Consider the following 8,260-nt stretch of genomic DNA (forward strand, 5'->3'; position numbering starts at 1 on the left):
TTTCAGCACTGTTTTTTGTAAAGCTTTGTAAAAAGCTTTCAGTCAGCTTTTTGCTGCAGTGACTACAATATCTGACCAGAACAATTGTAGAGGAGGAAAAGTTTATTTCAGGGATCATGATTTTTTAGTCCATAGAAGGTCACCTCCCTTCCTTGTATTTATGAGGCAGAAATCATGGCAGAAGAGTGTGGCAGAGGGAAGCAGCTCACATGATCATCAGAAAGCAGAGAGATAGATAGATCTCCATTTGCCAGATACAAATATATACCCCAAAGCCATGCCCCCAATGTTCCACCTGTCTTCAATTACCACTCAGGTGATTAATTCACTAATTGGGTTAAGGCTCTCACAACCCAATCATTTCCCCTCTTAATCCTCTCACATTGTCTCACATGTGAGCTTTTGGGAGACACCTCATATCCAAACCATAACAAGTATCAAGGGAACTATTTCAAGGGAAGGAAATGTTCATAGTAGGGAATAAGTTTGCAACTAATCTCTCATTGAAAGCTTGAGTTAATTCTGTTTAATATACAAATTTGGAAGTTTAATTATGAACCTATTTTTGTATAAAATATACAATTTTTCCCTTTTTTAGTAACTACTTATCTTCATTTTTCATATGGAACAGCCAAAAGTCCAGTCTTTAAAGGCATGCTACACAGAACATCTTGATATACAAAGGATAGAATGATTCAAATTATATTCAGGCCAACCTATTGGGAAACTAGACCAGAGCTGGCCAAGATCAAGCTGGTTGTCAAAGAAAAGTGTTTACACTTTGAAAACTTACTCTGTGGATTAACCCAGTTCATGTCACCAAGAAACCAAGTAAAAAATATTGCATATGGAGCTCACCAATTGTGCTGAGGTCTTCCATCAGAACATGAAGGTAGAGTTAAGTGTAAGGGTTAAAATCTTTTGATATTTTAAAAATAAATTACTTAGTAATAAGAAATTAGACATACCACACTCTTCCATTTGGTATAAAATCAAATTGACAATGAAGACTATTTAAAAGAAATTCTCAATGTAAATAGGGAAGTAGTGGTAACACTTTATACTACAGCAAACTTCCTGCATTCCCAATTAGTAACATTGCTATTCCCCCGTGATATATATTCATGTGGGAAAACTTGTTGAGCTTTTGCCAGGGACAGGAGATGAAAAACATCATGTCCTGATCAGCTAATTAAGCTCAGTGAACATTCTTGGAATGGCCCCATAAACTCTAGCTATTGTTTTGTTAAACATCTGAAAAATGCAGGATTCCTCAGTCTTTAGCCCTAGTTTCTGCTCAAAATCTTAAAGATGGGTACAGTCTCATTGTGACCCTTCTCAGTGCTTAAGTGAGTGCTAATCATCAAAGTTTGGAATGACATCATAAGAGTAACTCTTGTAGCCTTTGGATACATAGTGGGCCATATTCTGATGGTAAAATCCTGGCAGGAACACCAGAATGCCAATGATCAGGACAGGAACTGCTTGGTCTGACCCCACTTTGCTGATGTAGCCTGATAGCAGGACAGAGCCTGAAATAATGGGAAAGGCACCAATCAAAAACAGCACAGTGGCAAGTGCAATGACCTTGTAAGGAATCTTAGGAGGTTTTTCTTAAACTGAAGGTCAATATAGCCATTGTCTGTGCTGGATAGCCTTGAGTTTTTACTTTACTACTGGGGATTCCAGTAGCTAGGTTACCCTGACACAACTATAGTACTATTTTCCTGCCCATCTCCAGTCATTTTCCACATGGAGAAGAACTGTTGCAAATTTAGACCAAAATCAAACAAAATTAGTTTCTGGAAAGCAGCCAACCATTTCAAACCCAGAACTATGCTGTGCTTGCTTCAGGCAATAGCCCTGGCTCATGACAAAGAGGGCATGTTGCTCCCACCCTGCCTCAGGCATGTATTACCAGAGCATTCTACCAAGCTGCCTTCTTGCAGGGAACTTGCCCACAACTAGTGGCCTAGAGGTCCCAGGCTGCATGGCATAGCCAGCCTTACTAATACTCCTAAAATATGCAATTCTACTATAAAAGTTATAAATAATTATTTTGTTGACAAAACACTAAAACAGTATGTTCTGGTTTGGCCCTCCTGCAAAAATAAGCATAAGAAGAATAAAACTTTCCTATGTGCTATTGTATTGCAACATCCATTAAAATTAGGATGTCAATAATAGTACTAATAATTTGCTTTAACTGTCCAGAACAGAGTTCTGTTTTCAGCTTGTCTTAAGAATAGTTGCCAAGAACAATAGCCTCCTCCTCTCAAATAAAACTAATTTATTATTCAAATGCCAAAGGCTAGATCTTGTGAATTTTCTATAGAATCACAAAGCAAATATGAAGTACCAGGTTTATTATTACCAGGTTTAGTTGTGATAGACAAAAGTGATTAAATGTATCCTAGAGAGAAACCTTTATAAAAGTGTATGATTCTATAAAGAATCATTAGAAACTGTGAGTGGAAAATTTCCAGAATGTTAGCAGTATTATAGAATATTTTGAAGCAATTCTTGAGAAATAGTAAAATCTGGGGCAGACTGCATTGCAGTTAATTGCCTATTGTCAGAACAGCATGAGAACTATATTTGAGTAGGGATTTCAGCTACCAAATACACTCTACTGTGAGATCTCTTTATTCCTGAAAAATGAAAGTACAGTACTATGGTGCTGACATTAATGAGGCACTTTTCTTAGACCTAGTGGGGGATGCAGTATGCTGTTAGACCAATATATTTTCTAGAGTCTTATCAAGTTTTTATTTTCTGTCAGTATGACAAGCTGGGAAGTGGCAGAATATGCTACAGATTGAGGCATACATATTTGCCATTTATTGAAAAGTAGATTTCTTCTGTAGCATTCCCCCCTTCCCAATAAAGAGCCATACACTATATTTCTTCCATCAATAATATTTTAGAGTGTTTCATACCTAACAAGGCTCAGCACAACAGGAAAATTGTTGTTCATCTGAATTTTTTGTCTATTGGAATAAATATGAGTGAAGTTTTCACTTACATTAACGTTACATATTTGAAGTTTTAGATTTGTTTGATGATTTCATAAGCAAAGCTGTTAACCACAAACCCATTGTTTGTCTTAGATAAATAATACACACACAGAGCATAAAAGTACTCAAAAAGTACTCAACAGGGTTAGTTGTTCAGATATCTTGCACAAGTATTTAGCTTTTTGTAATTTCAATGTGTAAGTTTTAAAGAAAGAAATATAGAGAGATTTATGTGTTTGAAATATAAATGATATACCTGGATTAAGATGTATCTGTATATTATTAAATATTCAATGAATTGACTGGTAAGTGATATCTAATTGTATAGCCTGAAATGTAACTTATTTAAGACTATATTTTTGTACAGAGCAGTACACGCTAAGGTATAACTCTGTGTCCTCTTTAATGACTAAAACTTTGTCTAGAAATTTCATCTGTCTTAAAAATACATGTCAGGCTCTTTGTGCTGGTAATTTCCCCTCTGCTATACTATATTTATTATTTCTCAATATATGATGTGTTTAATACTTAAATATGAACTTATGATATCCTGGTTACTTATAACAGTGGGGAATCCTGTTTATCACTCCAATGATTTGGGGTTTGCAGTTCATGATCAGTTCTTCATTTCATGATTTTTGTAATTGACATGAAGTTAGTTATGTGGAAAATATAAAAATAAAAGTGGTTTCACTGAAAAAAATAAATATTAAAAACTTCCTGCTTTCTAAGAATATTTTATTAATATGAAATATCACATAATAGAAAATATATTTTTCACAACTGAGACATGTTTTTCAGCTTTTTAAAAATATTTCCACAAGTGTATTTATTCATAACATTATGAGGTGTACTCTGATACACTGATTTATTGAAATTTATAACACATGGAAATGTATGGCATACTGTTATTTTTTTGACATATCATACGTTTGAATCAGATGGGATATAATTTTTGAGTAAAATGGACAGATAAAATTTATATAAATTCAAAGTTTCTTATGTGATTTATATATATAAATGAGGGTGGAGCCCCTATGACATAATTACCTTCTACTATGTATGTAATGTGAAATGTATGTAATGTGAAATGATCGCTACAACCAAACTATTAACATATTATTATCTCAGGTGGTTGCTTTTTGGTTGAAAATATTTATGATCTTCACTTTTAGAAAACTTGAAGTGTATGATACATTATTAACTATTGTTACCATGCTGAATATTACTCTCCAGAACTGGCCTCCAGAACTTATTCATCTTAAAACTGTAAGTTTTTGTCCTTCAACTAACATCTACCCATTCTCTTCACCCCTCACCCTGAAAACTAGGATTCTGCACATTATGAGTTCAACTTTTAAAATTTCATATATAAATGGGATCATATAGTACTTATCTTTCTGTGACTAGCTGATTTCAATTAGCATAATGTCTTCTAGGTTCATCCATGTTGTTGCAAATAGCACATTTTCCATCTCTTCCCAGACTGAATAAATATCCCACTGTGTGTGTGTGTGTGTGTGTGTGTGTGTGTGTGACATTTTCTCTAACCGTTCTTCTGTCGATGGACAATTAAGTTGATTCCATGCCTTGGCTTTTATAAATAATACTGGATAAATAAGGGAAGGCAGATATCTCTTCAAAATAGAGATTTTATTCCCTTTGGATAAAATACAATATACAATGAGTAGTGGGATTGTTGGATTATGTGGCTTCAAAAAATTCCATTCCCTCTGATAATTAATTTATAAGAGTTCCTTCTTCTACATTCTGACCAGTACCTGTCATCTTTTGACTTTTGATTAATAACCACCCTAACAGGTTTTTGGTTATATCTTGTGGTTGTGATTTGCATTTTCCTGATGATTAATGATGTTAAGAAACTTTTTATGTGCCTGTTGGCCATTTATGTGACTTTCTAGGCAAATTGTCTATTCAAGTCTAGATAGTTACATAAATAGGATTATGATGATGATGATGATGATGATGATTATTTGCTAGTGAGGTGTATGAGATCCTTATGTTTTGAATATTAACATCTATTATGGTTTGTCTCCCAGAGTTTCATGTGCTGGAAGCTTGGTTCCCAGTGTGGCAGTGTTGAGATGGTGGGCACTTTAAGAAGTGGGACATAGTAGAAGGTAATTATGTCATAGGGGCTCCACCCTCATGCATAGATTAATGCTGTGCCATGGGTTGGTTGGAGATTTCTTCCCCAAGGGCATATATATTGTAAGCTTGCTCATCAGTCACAATGTTAAGAGGTAGTGGGACCTTTAAGATATGGGGCATAGTGGGAGGTCCTTAGCTCATTGGAATCATACCCTTGGGATGGATTAAGATACTTCTTATGAGGCTCCAGAAAGTCCCCAGTATATAACTGGCTTTCTATCTTACCATATGACCTTTCCCTCTTTCACAAGTTTTCACCATTGTGATGCTATCTGTCATGAGGCCCTCACCAGAATCGAGACAATATCAATACCATGCCCTTGATCCTCCAGAATTTTAAGCTAAATAAACTTATTTTCTTTAGAAGTTATCCAGCCTCTAGTGTTTTATTATTTAGACGAATACATGCTGTCTTATGAGAGTGGGTCAGGTCTGGTAGGAGTGGATTAATTCACATGAAAGCAGATTGCTATGAAAAGAGTGATCCTAGCCTGCCCCCAGTCTCTAATTTCCATGTAAACTCTTCCACATGTGGTCCTGCCATTTTGATGCCATCTGCCATGAGGTCTACATCAGACCCAAGAAGATGTCTTGCTCTAACTCTTTATAAAATTCCCATCTTCAGACATTTTGTTACAGTAACACAAAATGAACTAAGATGCCTCTTATCAGATATATAATTTGCAAATATTTCTCCCATTTCCTAGATTGCCTTATCATTTTGTTGATTCCTTTTCTCAATCCAGCAAAGCCAATTTGAGTCAAGATCTTCACATTTGTTTCCCCTAGGATAGTGCCCTGAAATGCTCAAGTTAGTGTGCCTTCTCCCAATCTTGCAAAGTCAGCTGGCTGACTGTATTGCACACTTATACTCACAGCCCACAGATGTGTACTTGCAGAGCTAATCTGGTGGAGAGCATAAAGCACACAGTGTGTTTGGAATGTTTTGTGGTCCACATGGAGGTGTGTTCTGCAGGGGAAGCATCCCAAGCAGCTCAGAGGCAATCATCCTGATGGAATCTTCAGAGTGATTACTAGAATTTTTGGGGCTACTTTTCCCTGTTCCCATCCTCTTCCAACTATTCAGCTGTGCCAATTACCTCAGTATTAGGTGGGATGAGGAAGAGCTGGGCCTCTTGGCTGTGTTTCACACTCAATATGCTCTGATTGTGGGAAAATGTTTTCTTTCTTGTGAGTTACTGTCAGTGAATTGCCAAACAAACCAAAAACCAATTAGGTATAACACATGATGCCTGTAATTTCTATTTTCTGCACTTGTAGCTTGACATTTTAGTAAACATAAGCTTACTCTCTGATGAACCAGGTTTAATTTAAATTATTTCTGTCTTCTAGAAGCTTACTGATATTGACTTTCTACTTGTCTAAGGACTGGAATTAAACATGTGCTTTTATGCCAAGGTTCATTTCATCAGCTCCTGAAGGAGCACTTACTGTGCAATTGTAACATTTTTTGTTAAGTCTTCTAGGAATTACCCCATAGATTGAAATTAAGAATAGCCAAAGGGAAAGTGTCTCAGTCTATTTATGCTGCTATAACAAAATTTATAAAGAACAGAAATTTATTTCTTACTGTTCTATAGACTAGAAAGTCCAAGATCAAGCTACTGGCATTCAGTTTCTGGTAAGGGCCGTTTTGCTGCATCATCACCTAGGGGAAGAATGGAAGAGCAAAAAGGGACCTAGTCTCCTTGAACCCTTTTATAAGGCACTAAAGGTTCCACCTCTTAATATTATTGCATTAGGAATCAAGTTTTAATAAGTTTTGGAGGGGACATAAATATACAAACCATAGCATTCTTCCCTTGGCTCCCTCCAACTTCATTTCTCACAAAATGCATTCATTCAGTGCCAATATCCCAAAAAGTCTCAATTCATTCCAGCATCAACTTTGAAGTCAAATTCTGAAGTATAATATAAATATTAATTAAATCATTTATGTATGAGGCTTAAGGTGTGATTCATCCTGAGGCAATTTTTTTCTCACTGTTGAGTCTGTAGAATCAAACAAGTTAGGTGTTTCCAAAATACAATAGTGGGAAAAGCATAAGGGAGACATAGGTGAGAAGAAAGGGACAATGGGTCCCAAGTAAGACCCAAAACCAACAAGGTAAATATTAAATCTTGAAGCTTGAGACTAACTTCATGTCCTGCCTTCTGGACTCACAGGACAGGGGTTGGGTGCACATGGCTCCAGGTGGGCCTGTACCCATGATTTTGCTGGGTCCAGTGCATGAACACTTTTCATGTGTTGGAATCAGATACTGGAAGCTCTCCCAGGCTGGTGTTCCATGCTAGTAGCTCCACAAGTATGGGATTTTGCTAGGTAGTCCATCCACTACAACTCCACTAGGCATTGCACTTGTGGGAACTCTCTGAAGTGGTCTTGACCCTCAGCTCTGCTGAGCATTTCCCTAGTGGAGACTCTCTACAGTGGTCCTGACCCTATGGCTCCACTGGGCATTTCCATAGTGGAGTCTTTCTGCAGCAGTCCTGCTCCACTTGGAAATCTTTGTCTAAGTCCCAAGGCTCTCCAGGACATTCTTTGAAACTAGGATGAGATAACCATACATCCACAGATTGTGCACTCTGCATGATTATATCATGTGGATGCTGCCAAGCTTTAACCCTTGTGCTCTCTGGAGCTTGGGCCCAAATGAGTCACAGCTATCTGATCTCTCACAAGAAATACTCTTAATGCCCCATTTATAGCAATGTAGGCTTTTCTAGCATGCACCTCCAAACTCTTTAAATCTCTACCCATTACCTAGTTTCAAAGCTACTTCCATACTTTCAGGAATTTGTTATAGCAATGCCCTACTTTTCAGTACCAATTTCTGTCTCAGTCTGTGTCTGATGCTATAACAAAAATGCCTTAGGTTGGGTAGTTTATAAAGAATAGAATTTTATTTCTCACAGTTTGGGATATTGTGAGGTCCAAGATCAAGACAACAGCATTTAGTGTCTTGTGAGGTCCTTTTTCTTGTACTCTCACATAGGTGAAGAGTAGAAGGACAAAAGAAGAACCAACTAGTTCTCTTGAGCCCTTTCAT

General features: G+C 36.8%; 1 pseudogene; it reads right to left on the reverse strand.

The window, feature by feature from the left end:
* Positions 1 to 1,356: 1,356 nt before the first annotated feature.
* LOC114091289 (transmembrane protein 230 pseudogene) lies at positions 1,357 to 5,468 on the reverse strand (annotated as a pseudogene).
* Between the last annotated feature and the right edge of the window lie 2,792 nt (positions 5,469 to 8,260).

This window comes from Marmota flaviventris, chromosome X (assembly GCF_047511675.1).
Source record: "Marmota flaviventris isolate mMarFla1 chromosome X, mMarFla1.hap1, whole genome shotgun sequence".
Taxonomy (NCBI): domain Eukaryota; kingdom Metazoa; phylum Chordata; class Mammalia; order Rodentia; family Sciuridae; genus Marmota; species Marmota flaviventris.